We start from the raw sequence: 21,290 nt of genomic DNA on the forward strand, positions 1-21,290 counted from the left end.
CCCTTTAAGCTGATCTGGCAATGCCTTTAATGCCCATTCCTGTGATTGGACCCTCTGTCTCTCACCCCATTAATGTTACAGTGTGCCCATGCACAGTGCATCATGTTGGTGGGGTGGGTAGGGGGAAAGGTGATGGACAGGTCAAAGAGTTCCCCGGCATGTTCTGTCCCCGACATTCCATAACTGCCATTCCCCGGAACGTTCTGTCCACGACATTCTGTAACTGACATTCCCCGGAGCGTTCTGTCCCCAACATTCTATAACTGACATTCCCCGGAACGTTCTGTCCCCAACATTCTATAACTGACATTCCCCAGAACGCTCAGTCCCTGACATTCTATAACTGACATTCCCCGGAACGTTCTGTCCCCAACATTCTATAACTGACATTCCCCGGAACGTTCTGTCCCTGACATTGTTTGTGAACGGCCGGACGACAGTGAATTGAACAAATGATAAGATCCCGAGGGAAGAGATCCCGTTCCAGGGAGAAGGAGACAATGTTCCGAAGGCCCCTCAGGCAGTTAAAGGGGTGAATACATTTTCCCTGCGTTTACATTTCTCCACGTCACAGGATCGACCACAATTTAGACCAAAACACAGGAATTCCCAAACTCCGTTTGTCTTCAGGAAACTGGGCGAGAATCCTTCAGGACAGCAACGTTCCCACCCTCCTTATTAGGAACTGGGAAGGAGTGACCTGTGTCTGCTCTCGAATGTTCGAGTGTGTGGGAATGTTCTAGAAACCATCTGTCCTTATGGATGTGTCTCGGTGTGTTTGGGGAGGCAGGGTTTCTTGTGGTTTAATGTCATATTTTTGTCAGTAATTCCGACCTTCCCATTTGTTATTCCAGCTCCAATAATTTTAATAAATCCCTGAATGCAGGGACACATTTGGAAATCTCACTGGGTCCCCGATCAAACGGGTCCCTTTGCCTCCAGGCTGATGGATAATGGGTTTGTTTTCCTTCCTCACAGTTAACGTAGTGACCATCTATGTCCTGCTTTATAAAGATTGTGGATTGTCTCCATGTGTCAGACGTTACCTGGGGGCCATGGCAGCGGCGGATCTCCTGGTCATTATCCTCGACCTGATCCTGAGACACATTCCCATTGTTTATTGGGAACAGTTTTATTTCCTGAGGGACTCTGTCCCCGTGTGTAATATCCACGCCGTCCTGCTGTATGCAGCCACTGACTGCTCTGTCTGGTTCACCGTCACTTTCACCTTTGATCGGTTTGTGGCCATTTGTTGCCAGAAGCTGAAAAGTAAATATTGCAGTGAGAAGACGGCGGCTGTGGTTCTGGGAGCAGTGACTGTGCTGAGCTGTTTAAAGGACATTTCCTGGTATTTTATGCTCAAGGCTCAGTATATGCTGGGGAACATCCCCTGGTTTTGTGATGTAACAGTCGCTGTTTATTACTCCATTGTCTGGGTCATAATCGAGTCCCTCCACCACATTCTAACCCCATGTGTCCCATTTCTCCTGATTCTGCTGCTCAATGTTCTCACCGTCAGACACATTGTAGTGACCAGCAGAGCCCGCAGGAGACTCCGCGCTCACACCAATGGGGACGCTCAGTCTGACACTGAAATGAGAAACCGAAAAAAATCCATCATTTTACTGTTTGTGATCTCGGCCAATTTCATTCTGTTATGGTCAACGTTAATGCTGTATTCTATATGGAGACGGTTGTATGAGTTTGGGTATCGGTCTGTGAATCTCCATTACTCTGTACGGGAATTGGGCTTCATGCTGCAGCTCCTCAGTTGCTGCACAAACACTGCGATTTATGCCGTGACCCAGACTAAGTTCAGGCAGCAGCTGAAGAATGTGCTGAAATATCCCTTCACCCAAATCCATCCATCCATCAAATTCCTTCATTAATCCCATCCGGGATTTTCTCATTTCAGTTCAGTGTTTCAGCGATGGAGCAGCCTGTCGCTATGGTAACAGACTGAGGGTAGCGCTGGGTTGTCCATCCTTATCCCACAGGGGGGTTACAGGGAAACATTTCAATGTTTCTCACAACTCAGGGGCCAGTGAGAAAAGGCACCATCCCACTGACTGTATCCATCACTTCCATTTGTAACCAATAAACATGTTGATTAAAGCGTGCCGAGCAGCAGAGTGACCGATGTTGTTGTGTGTCTTTGTGTTGGAGAAGCTGAGCTGGAGAGAGACAGACTCAGCCCCAAGTCCTGGTCCTCAGGGAAGGGGAGGGCACCGCGCCCTGAGCTCAGGAGCTGGGTTTAACTCCCTCTGTCCCTCCCATTCCAACCTGTCCTCCCCATTTCCTCTCCCCCACTCTCTCCACCTGCTTCCACTCTTTCCTCTCCCCCTCCCCTGCACTCTCTCTCTGTCCTGCCGGCTGTCTCCCTCCCGCAATTCCGTCTCTACTCCATTTTTCCCCCTCCTGTCACCTCCCACATCTCTCTATCATCTCACAACCACCCCTCCAACCACATGCAGCCACAGCACCACCCACTACCCGCCTTCCCAGTTTCTGGATCAGAGGGAGGTGGACGCGTCAGGGAGACAGGCTGCGTCAGAGAGGGAGGGAGGGGCAGGCGGAAGAGATATTTAGTCAGAGAGAAACTGAGGGAGGTGGGGAGAAAGAGAGACCGAGGTAGGTGGATCGAGAGTGAGAGAAGGTAGAGAGAGAGTGAAGGAGCAGGGAGAGAGGGAGAGAGGGGGGGGGGTGCAAGGGAGAGAAAAGGTGAGGGAGAGAGAGAGAGAAATAGTGGAAGACATAACGAGAGAGGGGTCAGAGAGTAGGGGACAGAGAGAGGGGAGACAGAGAGAGAGGGACAGAGAGGGAGGGGGACATAGAGAGGGGGGGACAGAGAGAGAGGGGGACAGAGAGTGGGGGACAGAGAGAGAGAGGGGGACAGAGAGAGATGGGGACAGAGAGAGGGGGACAGAGAGAGAGGTACAGAGAGAAATGGGGGACAGAGAGAGGGGTTCAGAGAGATGGGGACAGAAAGATGGGGACAGAGAGATGGGGACAGAGAGAACGGGAGAGAGGGGAACAGAGAGAGGGGGACAGAGAGAGAGGGACAGAGAAAGAGGGAAAGAGAGAGGGGCACAGAGAGAGGGGGACAGAGAGAGAGGGACAGAGAGAAGGGGGGGCAGAGAGATGGGGACAGAAAGAACGGGAGAGAGAGGGGGACAGAGAGAGGGGGACTGAGAGAGGGGGACAGAGAAAGGGGGACAGAGAGAGGGGTCGGAGAGATGGGGGCAGAGAGAGGGGGACAGGGAGAGAGGGACAGAGAGAAAGGGATGACAGAGAGATGCGGACAAAGAGAACGGGAGAGAGAGGGGGACAGAGAGAGGGGGACTGAGAGGGGGAGGCAGAGAGTGGGGAACAGAGAGAGAGGGGGACAGAGAGTTGGGGACAGAGAGAGGCGACAGATAGTGGGGGATGGAGAGAGTGGGGGACAGAGGGGGACGGGGGGGACAGACAGGGAGGTGACAGAGAGAGGAGGGAGTGAGAGGGGGACACCGAGAGAGGGGGCACAGAGAGAAGGGGACAGAGAGAGGGGGCAGAGAGAGGGGACAGAGAGAGAGGGGGACAGAGAGATGCAGGACAGAGTGGGGAGAGGGGGTACAGAGAGAGTGGGACAGAGAGAGGGAGGTGACAGAGAGAGAGAGTGACAGAGAAAGAGGGGCAGAGAGAGACGGGGGACAGAGAGAGAGGGGTGGAGAGAGAGTGACGGAACAGAGAAGGGGACAGACAGGAACACAGAGCGGGGAGAGGAGGGAAAGAGACAGTGGGGACAGAAAAAGTGGGGTACAGAGGGGGGGCAGAGAGAGGAGTATAAGGGGACCGAGAGAGGGGGACAGAGAGGGGGGAACAGAGAGGGGGTGACAGAGAGAGAGGGGACGGGGGACAGAGAGAGGGGGAAAGAGAGAGAGGGAGGGGACAGAGAGAGAAGGGGGGACGCAGAGAGAGGGGACAAAGAGAGGGGGTCAGAGAGAGGGGGACAGAGAGAGGGGGACAGAGAGGGGGGCGGAGAGAAAGGGCAGAGAGAGAGGGGCAGAGAGAGAGGGGGCAGAGAGGGAGGGAGGGGACAGAGAACGGAGGACAGAGAGAGGGGGATAGAGAGAGGGTGGCAGGGAGAGGGGGACAGAAAGAAGAGGGCAGAGAGAGCGTGGGAAAGAAAGAGGTGGAAAGACAGGGGGACAGAGTGGACGGACAGAGAGAGTGGGGACAGAAAGAAGGTGGGACAGAGAGAGGGGGGACAGAGAGGGGGGCGGTCAGAGTGGGAGGGGACAGAGAGGGGTGCGTTCAGAGAGGGAGGGGACAGAGAGAGAGGGGGGTACAAGAGAGTGGCGGGAGTGAGGTAGGGGAGAGATGGGGAGAGAGGGGGGTAAAGAGAGGAGGAAGAGAGAGAGTGTGGACAGAGAGAGGGGGATAGTGAGTGGGGGGGCAGAGAGAGAGAGGTGAACAGAGAGATGGAGACAGAGGGAGAGGAGGGTACAGAGAGAGGGGGGACAGACAGAGGGGTGACAGGGATAGAGGGGTACAGAGAGAGAGGGACAGAGAGAGGGGGACAGAGAGAGGGGTAAAACGAGGGGGACAGGGGAGACAGGGGGGATTGAGAGAGGGGGGAAGTGAGAGAGGGACAGAGAGAGGCGTGGGGGTCAGAGAGAGGGGGGTGGGGTACAGAGAGAAGGGGAATAGAAAGAGGGGGGACAGAGAGAGTGGAACGGAGAGAGGGGGGACTGGGGGGTGGAAAGAGGGGGCACAGAGAACGGAGGACAGAGAGAGGGGGACAGAGAGAGGGTGGCAGAGAGAGGGGGACAGAAAGAAGAGGGCAGAGAGAGCGTGGGAAAGAAAGAGGAGGAAAGACAGAGGGGGACAGAGTGGACGGGCAGAGAGAGTGGGGACAGAAAGAGGGTGGGACAGAGAGGGGGGACAGAGAGAGGGGGGCAGAGAGAGGGGGACAGAGAGAGGGGTGACAGAGGGGGGTACAGGGAGAAGGAGGGACAAGAGAGATGGGACAGAGAGAGTGGGGACAGTGAGAGAGGGGAGACAGAGAGACGGGGGCGCAGTAGAGTGGGCAAGGGGACAGAGATGGGGGGACAGAGAGGGGGTTATAGAGAGGGGGGGACAGAGAGAGGGGGGACAGAGAGGGGGATAGAGAGAGGGGGATAGAGAGAGGGGGATAGAGAGGGGGGACAGAGAGAGGGGAACGGAGAGAGAGGGGGAACAGAGAGGAGGGATAGAGAAGTGGGGACAGAAAGAGGGGAACGGACAGAGAGGGGGTACAGAGAGAGGGGGGCACAAAGAGGGGTGGACAGAAAGAGGGGACAGAGAGAGGGTGGAAAGAAAGAAGGGAGAAAGAGAGAGGGGGACAGAGGGGGCGGACAGAGAGTGGGGACAGAGAGAGGGAGGGACAGAGAAAGGGTGGACAGAGAGAGGGAGGACAGAGAGGAGGGTGACAGAGCAGGGGGTACAGAGAGGGGGACAGAGAGAGGGGAGGCAGAGATAGGGGACAGAGAGAGAGTGGGGACAGAGAGAGGGGGGTGGACAGAGAGATGGGGACAGACTGAGAGGAATGTACAGAGAGAGGGGTGGACAGAGAGAATGGGGACAGGGAGGAGGGTGACAGACAGAGGGGGACAGAGCGGGGGGACAGAGAGGGGGGGGACAGAGAGAGGGGAGAAAGTGAGAGAGTGGGGACAGAGAGGGGGTGGACCGAAAGGTGGTGACAGAGGGAGAGGAGGGTACAGAGAGAGGGGTGGACAGAGAGAATGGGGACAGAGAGAGAGTGGAAAGAAAGAGGGGGGGAAGAGAGAGGGGGACAGAGCGGGCGGACAGAGAGAGTGGGGACAGAGAGAGAGGGGGACTGAGAGAGGAGGGAACAGAGGGAGGGGGGTCAGAGAGAGGGGTGACAGAGAGAGAGGAGGACAGAGAGAGAGGGGGACAGAGGAAGACGGGGGGACAGAGTTAGGGGGACAGTGGAAGAGGAGGGAGAGAGAGAGGCGGACAGAGAGAGAGGGAGGACAGAGAGAGGTGGTACAGAGAGAGGGGGATGGAGAGAGGGGGAACAGAGAGAGTCGGGACAGTGAGAGAGGGGAGACAGAGAGACGGGGGCGTAGTAGGGGGGCAGGGGGACGGAGAAGGGGCACAGAGAGGGGGAATGAGAGAGGGTGACAGATGGAGCGTACTGAGAGCGGGGAAAAAGAGAGAAGGAGAGGCAGAGAGAGAGGGGGACCGAGAGAGGGGGACAGAGAGCGGGAGAGACGGTGGGGTGGGGGTGGGGGGGTGCAGAGAGTTTGGGGGTCACAGAGAGAGGGGCGGCAGAGGGGGCAGAGAGAGCTGTACTGAGAGAGGGGTACAGAGAGACAGGGGGGACAGAGAGAGAGGGGGGACAGAGAGGGGGGGACAGAGAGTGGGGGGACAGTGAGAGGAAGACAGCGAGAGAGGGGGATACAGAGAGAGAGAGAGGAAAGAGAGAGGGGGACAGAGAGAGAGGGGGCAGAGAGAGTGGGGACCGAGAGAGGGGGACAGAGCGGGGGAACCGAGAGAGAGGGGGGACAGAGAAAGAAGGACAGAGAGAGGAGGGAACAGAGGGAGAGCTGGTCAGAGGGGGGTCAGAGGGGGAAGAGAGAGGGGTGACAGAGAGAGAGGGGTTCAGAGACAGGGTGACAGAGAGAGAGTGGGGACCGAGAGAGGGGGTGCCAGAGAGAGGGGAGAAAGAGAGAGATGGGGGATGGAGAGACGGGGTGGACAGAGAGATGGGGACAGAAGGAGAGGAGGGTACAGAGATAGGGGTGGACAGAAAGAGGGGGACAGTGAGAGGGTGGAAAGAAGGAGGGGGAAAGAGAGATGGGGACAGAGCGGGCGGACAGAGAGAGTGGTGACAGAAAGATGGAGGGACAGAGAAAGAGAGGGACAGAGAGAGGGGGCAGAGAGGAAGGGGACAGAGAGGGGGCGGTCAGAGAGAGAGGGGGTCAAAGAGAGAGGGGGATAGAGAGAGAGGGGTCAGAGAGAGGAGGAGAGAGAGGGCTTGGTCAGAGAGAGGGGTCAGAGAGAGAGGGGGGACAGACAGAGAGGGGGACAAGAGAATGGGGAAGAGAGAGGATGGAGTGATAGGAGAGAGAGAGGGCATAGAGAGATGGGGAAGAGAGTGGGGGGACAGAGAGAGGGGTACAGAGGGAGAGGGAGGGACAGAGTGAGGAGGTGACAGAGAGAGTGGGGGAGAGAGGAGCATGACAGAGGAGGGCGTACAGAGAAGGGGGGACGGGGGGACAGAGGGGGGGGCAGAGATAGGGGGACAGAGAGAGTGGGGACAGGGAGAGGGTGGGACAGAGAGAGGGGGGCAGAGACGAGGGGACAGAGAGGGGGCGGTCAGAGAGGGAGGGGACAGAGATGGAGAGGGTGACAAGAGAGTGGCGAGAGAGAGGTAGGGGAGAGATGGGGAGAGAGGGGGTAAAGAGAGGGGATAGAGAGAGAGTGTGGACAGAGAGAGGGTGATAGTGAGTGGGGGGACAGAGAGAGAGGTGGACAGAGAGATGGAGACAGAGGGAGAGGAGGGTACAGAAAGAGGGGGGACAGACAGAGGGGTGACAGGGAGAGAGGGGTACCGAGAGAGAGGGACAGAGAGAGGGGGACAGAGAGTTGGGTAAAACGAGGGGGGACAGTGGAGACAGGGGGGATTGAGAGGGGGGGGACAGCGAGAGAGGGACAGAAAGAGGCGTGAGGGGTCAGAGAGAGGTGGATGGGGCGACAGAGAGAAGGGGGATAGAAAGAGGGGGACAGAGAGAGAGGGGAACGGAGAGAGGGGGGGACAGAGGGGCGACAGAGAGAGGGGGATAGAGAGAGGGGGACAGAGGGAGGGGGGAGAGAGAGGGGTGACAGAGGGGCGTACAGGGAGAAGGTGGGACAGAGAGAAAGGGGACAGAGAGAGTGGGGGCAGTGAGAGAGGGGAGACAGAGAGACTGGGGCGCAGTAGAGGGGGCAGGGGGACAGAGATGGGGGGACAGAGAGAAGGGAATGAGAGAGGGGGTTCAGAGTGGGCGGACTGAGAGCGTGGTGACAGAGAGAAGGAGGGGCAGAGAGAGGGGGACCGAGAGAGGGGGACAGAGAGGGGAGAGACAGGGGTGGGAGGCAGAGAGAGTGGGGTTCACAGAGAGAGGGCGGCAGAGGGGGCAGAGAGAGGTGTACACAGAGAGGTGGACAGAGAGAGAGCGAGGGACAGAGGGGGGGGGGACAGAGAGAGAGGGGGTGCAGAGAGTGGGGGACAGAGAGAGTGGGACGGAGAGAGGAGAGAACAGAGGGAGAGGGGGTCAGTGGGGGCAGAGGGGGAAGAGAGAGGGGTGACAGAGAGAGGTGGTACAGAGAGAGGTGGATAGTGAGAGGGGGGACAGAGAGAGGGGAGACAGAGAGGTGGATAGAGAGAGGGGGATAGAGAGAAGAGGATAGAGAGAGGGGGGCAGAGAGAGGGGAACGGAGAGAGAGGGGGGCCAGAGAGGAGGGATAGAGAAGAGGGGACAGAAAGAGGGGAACGGACAGAGAGGGGGTACAGAGAGAGGGGGACACAGAGAGGGGTGGACAGAAAGAGGGGACAGAGAGAGGGTGGAAAGAAAGAAGGGAGAAACAGAAACGGGGACAGAGGGGGAGGACAGAGAGTGGGGACAGAGAGAGGGAGGGACAGAGAAAGAGGGGGACAGAGAGAGGCGGACAGAGAGAGAGGGTGGACAGAGAGATGGGAACAGAGGGAGAGGAAGGGACAGAGTGAGAAGGTGACAGAGAGAGTGGGGACAGAGAGGTGGGTGACAGAGCAGGGGGTACAGAGATGGGGGACAGAGAGTGGGGGGACAGAGATAGGGGACAGACAGAGAGTGGGGAAGGAGAGAGGGGGGTAGACAGAGAGATGGGAACAGACTGAGGGTGATAGAGAGAGTGGGGACAGACAGAGGGGGACAGAGCGGGGGGAAAGAGAGAGGAGAGAAAGTGAGAGAGTGGGGACAGAGAGAGGGGGTGGAGAGAGAGTGGGGACAGAGGGAGAGGAGGGTACATAGAGAGGGGTTGACAGAAAGAGGGGGACAGAGAGAGGGTGGAAAGAAAAAGGGGGGAAGAGAGAGGGGGAAAGAGTGGGCGGACAGAGAGAGTGGGGACAGAGAGAGAGGGGGACTGAGAGAGTAGGGAACACAGGGAGAGGGAGTCAGAGAGAGGGGGCAGAGGGGGAAGAGAGAGGGGTGACAGAGAGAGAGGAGGACAGAGAGAGAGGGGGACAGAGGAAGAGGGGGACAGAGTGAGGGGACAGAGAGAGGGGACAGAGGAAGAGGGGGAGAGAGAGAGGCGGACAGAGAGAGAGGGAGGACAGAGAGAGGTGGTACAGAGAGAGGGGGATAGAGAGAGGGGGAACAGAGAGAGTCGGGACAGTGTGAGAGGGGAGACAGAGAGACGGGGGCGTAGCAGGGGGGCAGGGGGACGGAGAGGGGGCACAGAGAGAAGGATTGAGAGAGGGTGACAGATGGGGCGTACTGAGAGCGGGGGGACAGAGAGAAAGAGGGGCAGAGAGAGAGGGGGACCGAGAGAGGGGAACAGAGAGCGGGAGAGACGGTGGGGTGGGGGCGGTGCAGAGAGATTGAGGGTCACAGAGAGAGGGGCAGCAGAGGGGGCAGAGAGAGCTGTACAGAGAGAGGGGGACAGAGAGACAGGGGGACAGAGAGAGGGGGGCAGAGAGAGAGGGGGACAGAGAGAGAGGGGGGGCAGGGAGAGTGGGGACAGAGAGAGGGGACAGAGTGAGGGGGTGCCAGAGAGAGAGGAGAAAGAGAGAGATGGAGGACAGAGAGACGGGGTGGACAGAGAGATGGGGACAGAGGGAGAGGAGGGTACAGAGAGAGGGGTGGACAGAAAGAGGGGGGCAGAGAGAGGGTGGAAAGAAAGAGGGGGGAAAGAGAGAGGGGGACAGAGCGGGCGGCCAGAGAGAGTGGTGACAGAAAGATGGAGGGACAGAGAAAGAGAGGGACAGAGAGAGGGGGCAGAGAGAGAGGGGGGACAGACAGAGAGGGGGACAAGAGAATGGGGAAAAGAGAGGATGGAGTGAGAGGGGAGAGAGAGGGCGTAGAGAGATGGGGAACAGAGTGGGGGGACAGAGAGAGGGGGACAGAGAGAGAGGGACGGTCAGAGAGAGAAGGGGCAGAGAGAGGGGGGCAAGAGAGTGGTGGGAGAGAGTGAGGGAAGAGATGGGGAGAGAAAGGGGGGTAAAAAGAGGGGGAAGAGAGAGAGAGGGTGGACAGAGAGGGGGACAGTGATTGGGCAGACAGAGAGAGGGGGCAGAGAGAGGGGGGGACAGAGAAGAGGGGGGACAGAGAGTAGGGGACAGAGAGGAGGGGACAGAGAGGAGGGGGTCAGAGAGAAGGGGGACAGAGAGTGGGTGACAGCGAGAGAGGGGGACAGAGAGAGGGGGGACAGAGAGAGGGGGGACAGAGAGATGTGTGACAGGGAGAGAGGGTGACAGAGAGAGAGGGGATAGAAAGAGGGTGGACACAGAGACGGGGGCAGAGAGAAGCGGACTGAGGGGGGACAGAGAGGGGGGATAGAGAGAGTGGGGACAGAGAGAGGGGAACGGAGAGAGGGGGACAGAGAGAGGGGGACAGAGAGAGGGGGACAGAGAATTGGAGGACAGAGAGAGAGAGGACAGAGAGAGGTGAACGGAGAGAGAGGGGCACAGAGAGAGAGGGGCGGTCAGAGAGATAAGGGGCAGAGAGAGAGCGGGGGCAAGAGAGGGGGAACGGAGAGAGTGGGGGCCAGAGAGATGGGGACAGAGAGTGGGGACAGAGAGGAGGGTCGGGGGGGGGGGCAGAGAGAGGGGGGACAGAGAGAGGGGGTCAGAGAGGGGGGAATTGAGCAAGGGGGGACAGAGAGAGGGGGACAGAGAGAGGGTGACAGAGAGGAGGGGGCCAGAGAGGAGGACAGAGAAAGGGCAACGGAGGGAGACGGGGGCATTGAGAGAGGGGTACAGAGAAATGAAGGGACAGAGAGTGGGGAGAGAGAGTGGGAGACAGAGAGAGGGGCAGTCAGAGAGAGAGGGGGCAGAGAGAGAGGGAGGCAAGAGAGTGGGGGGAGAGAGGGAGGGGAGAGATGGGGAGAGAGAGAGGATGGACAGAGAGGGGGACAGTGAAATGGGGGGCCAGAGAGAGTGGGCAGAGAGAGGGGTCAGAGAGAGGCGGGATAGAGAGGAGGGTGCACAGAGAGGAGGGGGACAGAGAGGAGGTGGACAGAGAGAGGGGAACGGAGAGAGAGGGGGCCAGAGAGAGGGGGCAGGGAGGGGGGGCAGAGAGAGGGGGGACAGAGAGAATGCAATGGAGTGAGAGGGGGGACAGAGAGACGGGGACAGAGGGAGGAATGGAGAGAGAGCGGGGACAGAGAGACGGGGTCAGAGAGGGGGGACAGAGAGGGTGGACAGAGAGTGGGGGCACAGAGAGAGGAGAACGGAGAGGGTGGGGACAGAGAGAGGGGTGACAGAGAGACAGGTAGGACAGAGAGCGCGTGGACATTGCGAGGGGGACAGAGTGGGGACAATGAAAGTGGGGCACAGAGAGAGAGGGGGACAGAGAGAGGAGGTCAAAAGAGGGAGGAGAAAGATGGGGGAGAGAGAGGGGGAGAGAGAGGGGAGACAGATGGTGGAGAGATGGGAGAGAGAGGAGGGGAGAGAGAGGGGAGAGAGAGGGGGAGAAAGAGAGGGAGAGGGGATAGAGAGGAGGGGAGAGAGAGGAGGGAAGAGAGAGGAGGGGAGAGAGAGGGGAGAGAGAGAGGAGAGAGAGCGGGTGAGACGGGAGGGGGAGACGGGAGAGGGAGAGATGGGGAGAGTGAGAGGGTGAGTGAGGGAGGGATTGAGAGAGGGAAGGGGTGAGAGAGGAAGAGAGAGAGGAGAGAGTTCAGTGACAGAGTTGGGGAGAGAGTTAGTGAAGAGAGAATGAGGGGGAGAGAGATAGTGAGGAGGAGAGAGAGAGGGAGTGAGGGGGAAAGGGAGGGGGAGGAGGAGAGATGGGATAGAGAGAGGCGTGGAGAGAGAGGGCGCAGAGAGAAGGAGAAGAGAGAGAGGGGGTAGAGAGCGTGTGGGAGAGCGGGGAGAAGTAGGGGAGAGGGAGAGAGAGCGGGAGGGAGTAGACAGAGAGAGAGGGGAGAGAGTGAGCTGGACAGAGTGAGGGGGAGAGAGAGAGGGGGAGAGAGAGCGGCAGGGAGAGGGACTGGGAGAGGGGAGCAGAGCGAGGGGGAAGAGGGAGAGGGCAGAGGGAGAGGGGGGCGAGAGTGGGGTCGACAGAGGGGTCGGGAAAGGGGAGGGGGTGAGTGGAGGGGGGAGAGAGGGGTGAGAGGGAGGGGAGTCAGCGCGGGGAGAGAGTGGGGGAGAAAGTGGGGAGAGAGGGGGATGCAGGGGGAGGGGAGAAGTGGAGAAAGGGGAGATTGAGAGCGGGGAGATAGAGAGGGGAATTGGAGAGGGAAGTGGGATCGGAAGAGAGAGTAGAGAGTGGGGAGAGAGACAGAGGGAGGTAAAGAGAGGGGGAAGAGAGAGGAGAGTAGAGAGACGGTGGAGAGAGAGGTGGAGAGACAGAGGGGAGAGAGAAGGGGAGAGGGAGATCTGCAGAGAGGGGAGAGAGAAGGGGTGAGAGAGAGGGGGAGAGAGAGGGGCGAGAGTGGAGACAATGGTGGGGTGAGAGTGGGGACAAGAGTGGGGAGCGAGAGAGGGGGCGAGGGTAGGGTGAAAGAGGGACCGAGAGAGGAGGGGCGAGACAGGAGGGCAAGACAGGGGGCGAGAGACGGGCGAGAGATGGGCGAGAGATAGGCGAAAGAGAGGATGCGAGAGCTGGGCGAGACAGAGGGGGGAGAGGGGAGAGAGAGAGGGAAGAGAGAGGGGGAGAGACAGGCGGGAGAGAGGGGAGAGGGAGAGAGAGGGCGCGAGAGAGGAGGAGAGAGTGGGGGAGAGAGAGTAGGGGAGAGAGTGGGGAGAGAGAGGGGGAAGAGAGGGGGGTGAGTAGGGTGAGAGACAGGGGCAAGGGCGGTGGGGAGAGACGGTGAGAGAGGGGAGAGAGGTGGAGAGAGAGGGGGAGGGGGGGTTAGAGGGGGGATAAAGAGTGGGGAGAGAGTAGGGGAGAGAGCGGGGAGAGAGAGGGGGAGAGGGGGCAAGAGTGGGGAAGAGAGAGAGGGGAGAGAGGGGGGAAAGAGAGATGGGAAAGAGTGAGGGAGAGAGAGAGGCGTTGAGAGAGAGGGAGAGAGGGGGAGATTGAGAGGGGAGAGAGGGTGCAGAGAGTGAGGGAGAGACTGATGGGGAGAGACTGATGGGGAGAGACTGGGGTGAAATAGTGGGGGAGGGAAAGTGGGTGGGTAGAGTGGGGGTGGAGAGTGGGTGGGGAGAGTGGGGGTGAGAGTGCGTTGGGTGAGAGGGGAGAGAGACTGGGGTAAGAGAGCGGGGTAAGAGAGCAGGGTAAGAGAACGGAGAGAGAGGTGAAGGAGAGAGGGGAGGGAGAAAGAAAGGGGAAGGAGAGAGAGGAGAGAGAGTGGGGCGAGAAAAAGGGGAGATGGAGAGAGGGGGAAGAGAGAGGGGTGGGAAGAGAGGGGAGAGAGAGAGGGTAGAGAAACAGGGGTATAGACCGAGGGAGAGAGAGACAGAGGGGGGTAGAGAGAGTGGAAGAGAGAGAGGGGAGAGAGGGGGGGGGGGAGATAGATGGTGTGAGAGAGGTGGTGAGAGAGGGGTTGAGAGAAGCTATGAGAGGGGGGAGAGAGAGTGGGAGAGAGAGGGGAGAGAGAGTGGGAGAGAGAGTGGGAGGAGAGAGAGGGGGTGAGAGAGAAAGGCGAGAGAGAGGGGCAAGAGAGGTGCAGAGAGAGTGGGGGAGAGAGGGGAGAGAGTGGGAGGAGAGAGTGAGGGGGAGAGATGGGGTAGAGAGTGAGGGGAGAGAGATGTGCGAAGAGAGATGGGTGGTGAGAAATGGGTGGAGAGAAAGGCTGAGTGAGAGGGGGCGAGAGAGAGTGGTTGAAAGAGAGGGGGTGAGAGAGTGTGAGCGAGAGAGAGGGGTTGAAAGAGAGGGGGCGAGAGAGAGTGGGGCGAGAGAGAGGGGGCGAGAGAGGGAGGGCGAGAGAGGAGTTGAAAGAGGGGGTGAGAGAGAGTGGGGCGAGAGAGAAGGATTGAAAGAGAGGGGGCGAGAGAGAGTGGGGCGAGAGAGAGTGAGGCGAGAGAGAGGGAGCGAGAGAGGGGGGGCGGGAGAGGGGGGTGAGAGAGAGGGGGCGAGAGAGAGCGGTTGAAAGAGAGGGGGCGAGAGAGAGTGGGGCGAGAGAGAGGGGTTGAAAGAAAGTGGGGCAAGAGAGAGTGGGGAGAGAGAGAGTGGGAGAGAACGGGTGCGAGAGAGAGTGGGGCGAGAGAGAGGGGTTGAAAGAAAGTGGGGAGAGAGAGAGAGTGGGGAGAGAGAGGGAGTGAGAGAGGGGAGAGAAGGTAGAGAGACTGGGATGAGAGAGGGGGCGAAAGAAAGGGGCAGAGAGATGGGGAGAGAAAGGGGAGAGAGTTTAGGGAGAGCGGTTGGCGTGAGGTGGGAGGGAGGGGGAGAAATAGAGTGTGAGAGTGGGGTGAGACGGGGTTTGATAGAGGGGGTGACAGGGGGCGAGTGAGAATGGGGAGAGAGAGGGTGTGAGAGAGGGTGTGGGAGAGGGGGTGAGAGAGAGGGTGTGAGTCGGTGTTGAGAAAAGGGGAAAGACAGGGGGGTGTGGGAAGAGACGGGGACAGAGAAAGGGGGAGAGGAAGAGGGGGAGTGAGATTGGGAGAGACAGTGCAGAGAGAGTGGGAAAGAGAGAGGGGGGAGAGTGAGATGTTGAGAGAGGAAGGGGAGAGAGAGTGGAGAGATAAAGAGGGGGACGAGAGAGAGAGGGAGAGAGAGAGAGGGGAGAGAGATGGTGTGAGAGTGGGTGAAGAGAGTAGGGGAGAGTGTGGGGAAAGAGAGTGGTGAAAGAGAGGAGAGAGTGAGAGCATGAGGGAGGCAGCGAGTGAGAGAGGGAAATAGAGGGAGAGATTGAGGCGACAGAGTGGGAGAGAGAGTTAGTGAAGAGAGATAGGAGAGAGAGATTGGGGGTCGAGAGAGGGGGTGAGCGGGGTAGAGAGAGAGACATAGAGAGAGGTGGTGAGACAGTGGGGTAGAGAGAGAGAGGGGGAAAGGAGGGGGAGAGAAGGGGAGGCGGGGAGAGGGGGAGAGTGGGGGACAGAGAGGAGAGAGAGGCGGACAGAGAGAGGGGGACAGAGGAAGGGGAACGGAGAGTGGAGGGAAAGAGAGAGGAGGAGAGAGAGGGGGAGAGAGGGACGGGGAGAGAGTGTGGGGAGAGAGTGGGGGAGAGAGTGAGGGAGAGAGTGAGGGAGGAAGAGGGTTGGAGAGAGAGGGGAGAGATTTAGGTGACAGAGTCGGGGGAGAGTTAGTGAAGAGAGAGGGGAGGGAGAGTGAGGTGCAAAGAGAGAGAGTGGGTGAGAGAGAGAGGTGCAGAGAGAGAAGGTAAGAGAGAGAGGGTAGAGAGAAGGGGAGAGAGGAGGGGAGAGGGGGAGAGAGGAGTTAAAGGGGGGGAGAGAGGTATGGAGAGAGGGGGAAGAGAGAGTGGCAGCAGAGAGAGAGATAGGGAGGGGGAAGAGAGACGGAGAGGGCGAGAGAGAGGGGGAGAGAGATGGGGAGAGTGACAGGGAGAGGGGGGAGAGAGGGGGAGGGAGAGGAAGGTGCGAGGGAGGGTGAGAGAGGGGGGACAGAAAGAGGGTGAGAGCGGGGGGAGAGCGGTGAGAGAGATGGGGCAGAGAGTGGGGGAAGAGAGTGGGGGAGAGAGAGGGGAGAGTGAGAGGGGGAGAGAGACAGGGAGAACGACGGGGGGAGAGGGGAGAGACAGGGCGAGAGAGGGGGAGGGAGAGAAAGGTGCGAGGAAGGGGGAGAGAGGGAGACAGAAAGGGGGTGAGAGCGGAGGAGAGAGAGGGGAGAGAGATGGGGGTGAGAGTGGGGGTAGAGCGTGGTGGAGAGAGTGGGGAAAAAGAGTGGGGAAAGAGAGTGGGGAAAGAGAGTGGGGGAGAGGGAGGGGGACAGAGGGAGGGGGGCAGAGGGAGGGACAGAGAATGGAGGGAGAGAGAGGGGGAGAGAGGGAGGGGAGAGAGAGTGTGTGAGAGAGTGGAGAGAGAGAGTGGGGGTGAGAGTGGGGTGAGAGTGGGGAAGCGTGAGAGGAGGAGAGAGAGGGGGACAGAGAGAGGGGGCTAGAGGGAGGGGGACAGAGGGAGGGGGCCAGAGAATGGAGTGAGAGAGAGGGGGGAGATAGAGAGGGGGGAGAGAGAGAGGGGAGACAGTGGGGGAGAGAGAGGAGGAGAGAGAGGGGGACAAAGCGAGGGAGCCAGAGGCAGGGGAACAAAGGGAGGGGGACAGAGAGAGGGGGACATAGGGAGGGGGACAGAGAATGGAGGGAGAGAGGGGGGGAGAGAGAGGGGAGAGAGAAGGGGAGAGTGGGGGAGAGAGAGAGGGGAGAGTCGGGGTGGAGAGAGAGAGGAGAGAGTGGGAGCCAGAGGGAGGGGGGCAGAGGAAGGGGGACAGAGGGAGAAAGACAGAGAATCGAGGGAGAGAGAGAGGGGGAGATAGATAGGAGAGAGAGAGGGGGAGAGAGTGGGGGGAGAGAGTGGGGGAGAGAGAGTGGGAGAGAGAGTGGGGGAGAGAGAATGGAGGAGAGAGAGGGTTAGGGAGGGAGGGAGTGAGAAAGAGTGGAGAGAGAGTGGGGGGGAGAGAGTGGGGGAGAGAGTGAGGAGAGAGAGTGGGGGAGAGAGTGGGCAGAGAGAGTGGGGAGAGAGTGGGGGAGAGAGTGGGGGGAGAGAGTGGTGGAGAGAATGGTGGAGGGAGAGGGTTAGGGAGGGAGAGAGGGAGGGAGTGAGAGAGAGGGGTGAGAGTTAGGTGACAGTGTGGGGGAGAGAGTTAGTGAAGAGAGAGGGGAGAGAGAGTGAGGGGTAGAGAGAGGGGGTGCGAGACAGAGGTGCCGAGAGAGGGGCTGAGAGAGACGGTAGAGAGAAGGGGAGAGAGGAGGGAAGAGAGAGGGGAAAGAGGGGGAGAGGGGGGAGAGAGGGGGAAGAGAGAGACGCGGTAGAGAGAGATAGAGAGGGGGAAGAGAGATGGGGGAGAGAGGGGGAGAGAGAAGGGAGAGAGAGGGGGTGAGAGAGGGAGGGAGTGAGAGAGGGAGAAAGAGCGAGGTGACAGAGTGAGGGGAGAGAGAGGGGCAGAGAGAGGGGCAGAGAGAATGGGCGAGAGAGGGAGGGTGAAAGTGGGGGTAGAGCGTGGTCAGTCTCTCTGACTGACCAACCGTCTTTGTTGTGGTTATGGACGAGACAGGAGTTAGGAATTCAGCTGAGACAGGGACATCCTGATTACCTGCAGGAGATAGAGAAACAAACAGAATGGGAAATTAGACTGATGCAGTGAGGGTTACACATGGAGAATGGCATTGAATCCCACAGAGATCTGGAAAATCCCAGTCACCATCCCTGGCCTGTGCTGCTGCGTCTCTCTGGAGTGGAGAATTCTGTTGGCTCAGGATCTGGAGTAGCTGCAAGAGCGAGAGAAGTTGACAGAGGCAGCAATTAGACCCACACAGTGAGGGATACCACATGGAGAGAGACTGAGTGATATCACCAGAGTGCAGGACGGTATCAGGATCACACAATGGTCATGATGAAAGGGTTGTGATTCATGATGCACTGGGATGAGTACTCACTGACGGTTGAGCTATGAGTAGGACAGGTGATGGCCTCGTGCTATTCTCCCCTGACTGTTCATCCAGATGTTAATGCCGGTGTCCAGTATAACCCATCTAACTACCTAATATCCTTTCGGGAGGGAAATCTGTTATAGGCAGCGGGTCTGGCCTACACATGATCCAGACCCAGAGCGATGGGGTTGACTCTGAACTACTCTCTGTAATGATCCAGCAAAACACTCAGCTCAAGGGCAGCTCGGGGTGGGCATGCGATGCTGCCCAGCCAGAGACAGCAACATCCCATGAGTGAATTAGACATAACATTGGTGGGACCAGTGTCCTGGCCAATCATGTCGGCAGGCTTATGGGCAGGACATTACACTGACAGAGAGGATGCAGGGCCAGGGTTCAGGTGAAAGGAGCTTTCCAACTCCAAACAGAAATGGCAATGTAGCTGAAGACAAGCAGAAAGGATCAGGGAGAGACAGAATTTAACTGAAACTGTACATCAGTGAATTGGACTGTGATAAGAAATTGTGGAAAGAGTCAGTCGTAATGTTCTTTTTTTTGGACTGGCTAAAGTCTCTGCAAAAAGGTGGATGGACTGTGGTACGGAGATAAATGGGATTTAGTGGTGACACGGCGAACAAAAGGTGGAACATGAATATTCTATGGTACACCTCCTTGAGGGGTCTCAGGGAGAGCAGGATGGGTAACCCTGACAGTAATGGTAACAAAGGCAGTACAGAGAAAGCATTTTGGCCTCAGATGATACAGCTGAATCAGCCTGAATGCAGTTTCTGGGTAACACATGACAAAAACACAAGCAGGAGAAGAGTTTTGAGGCTGCCTAACAGCATTTCAATGCTCAACCCTGTTACACATTCCAATGAATTCCTGTGTACTGCAAAGGCACTGTGATCATTTTGGGAGACTTCAGTCTTTGTATAATCTGGGACAGTCACATTGGCAAAAGTGATGTTCTCCAAACTCCTCTTTGAATGTTTCTGTCAGTGTTTGTTTGAATAACACATTGTGCAAATGGCCAGGGACGTGACTATCTCAGATCGACCGTTGGGTGAATATGCTGAGGGAAGGAATAATGTCACATTGAGATATCCTCTGGGAAATTGCAGTATATTGGAATTCAGTGAGATGATGGATTTTTAAAGTGACGAGAAAGCACACCCTACAATCACAACCAAAGCCATTGACATGTGTTTGAGAGGAGAACTGACCAAGGTAAACAGGGGAAACAGTGAAGTGTATGGCTGGTAATGGACAGTACAAAACATTTACAGTCATAGAGAGGTACAGCACAGAAACAGGGCCTCCGGTCCAACTCATCCACGCCACCCACATATCCTAACATAATCTCATCACATTTGCCAGCACTTGGCCCAAATCCCTCTCAACCCTTCCTGTTTGTATACCCATCCAGATGCTTTTTAAATGAAGTAATTGTACCAGTCTCCACCACTTCATCTGGCAGGTCATTCCATACAAGCAACATGCTCCACAACAAAACGTTGTCCCTTACATTCCTTTTATATCTTTCCCCTCTCATCTTGAACCTAGACACTGCAGTTCTGGACTACACCACCCCAGGGAAAAGACCTTGTCTGTTATTACTAACCATGCCTCTCATGGTTTTATAAACCTCCATATGGATACCCCTCAGCCTCAGACATTCCAGGGAAAACAGCCCCAACCCATTTATCCTCTCCCTTTAGCTCAAATCCTACAATCCTGTCAGCATCTTTGTAAATTTTTACTGAACCCTTTCAATTTATGCAATATCCTTCCAATAGGGAGGAGACAAGAATTGCATGCAATATTCCAAAAGTGGCTTATCCAATGTCCTGTACAGCCACAACATGACCTCCAAACTCCTCTACTCAATGTACAGATCAGTAAACACAAGCGTACCAGACACCTTCTTCACTATCCTATCGACTCACAATTCTCCTTTCAAGGAACAATGAACCTGCACTCCAAGGTCTCTTTGTTCAGAAACACTCCTTGGGACCTTAATATTAAGTGTATAAGTCCTGCGAAGAGTTGCTTTCCCAAAATGCAGCACCACCCATTTATCTAAATGAAGCTCCATCTGCCACTCCTCCGCCCATTGGCCCACCAGTTCACCATCCCGTTGTAATGTGAAGGAACATTCTTCACTTTCCACTACACCTCCAATTTTGGTGTCATCTGCAAATTCACTAACTATACCTGCTATGTTCACATCCAAATCATTGATATAATTAATGGAAAATAGTGGACGCAGCACCGATCCTTGTGGCACTCCACTGGTCACAGGTCTCCAGTCTGAAAAAACAATCCTCCACAACCACCCTCTGTCGTCAGCCTTCGTGCCAGTTCTGTATCCAAATGGTTGGTTTTCCCTGTATTCCATGAGGCCTATCCTTGCTCTCCAATCTCCCATGTGGAAACATTTCGAATACCTTACTGAAGTCCATATCACTCACACCCACCGCTCTGCCCTCATCAATCCTTTTGTTACTTCTTCAAAAAACGCAATACCTTGAGACATGATTTCCCACGGACTATCCCCAATTAGACATTGCCTTTCGAAACACATGTAATTCCTGACCCTCATATATCCGTCTTTCAATATGCGCACGACTGACGTCAGGCGTACCAGTCTGTAGTTCCCTGGCTTGTCCTGACCACCCGTCTTAAACAGTGGCACCACGTTCGCCCAACCTCCATCATCTGGCACCTCACCTGTGTCTATCGATGATACAAATATTTCAGCATGGGGCACAACAATCACTTCACTAGCTTCCCACAGAGATCGAGAGTATACCTGATAAGGTCCTGGGGATTTATCCAGCTTTAACCATTTCAAGACATCCAGCACCTCCACCTCTGTAAGGTGGACATTTTGCAAGATGGCATCATATATTTCCCAATGTTATTTCCCAAACCGTCATCCTGTTCTATATCTTCCATGCCGTTCTCTACAGGAAAGACTTGTTCAGTGTCTCCCCAATCTCCTGCAGTTCCACGTGCAGGCTGTCTTGAACTTTGAGGGGCACGATTCACTCCCCGGTGACCCTTTGGCATTTATACATTTGTAAAAGATCTTTGGATTCTCCTTAACTGTAATTGGTAAAGCAAACTCATGTCCCATTTTTGGCCTTCTTATTTCCCTCTAACCCTACACAACACTGCACTCACCCTCTCACTGACTGATCCCTACCCAACACTGCAACCTCCCGATCCATGACTGATCCCTACCCAACACTGCAACCTCCCACTCCCTGACAGATCCCTAACCAACAATGCACTCACCCCTCCCTCACTGATCCCTACACATCACTGCAAACTCCCCCTCCCTGACTGATCCCCACCCAACACTGCATTCACCCCCTCACTGACAGATCCCTACCCAACACTGCACTCACCCCCTCCCTGACTGATCCCTAAACAACACTGCACTCACCCCCTCCCTGACTGATCCCCACCCAACACTGCATTCACCCCCTCACTGACAGATCCCTACCCAACACTGCACTCACCCCCTCCCTGACTGATCCCTAAACAACACTGCACTCACCCCCTCCCTG

This window comes from Chiloscyllium plagiosum, unplaced genomic scaffold, assembly GCF_037043375.1.
Source record: "Chiloscyllium plagiosum isolate Xiang-an unplaced genomic scaffold, Cpla_swu_hap1 HiC_scaffold_42, whole genome shotgun sequence".
Lineage (NCBI taxonomy): Eukaryota > Metazoa > Chordata > Chondrichthyes > Orectolobiformes > Hemiscylliidae > Chiloscyllium > Chiloscyllium plagiosum.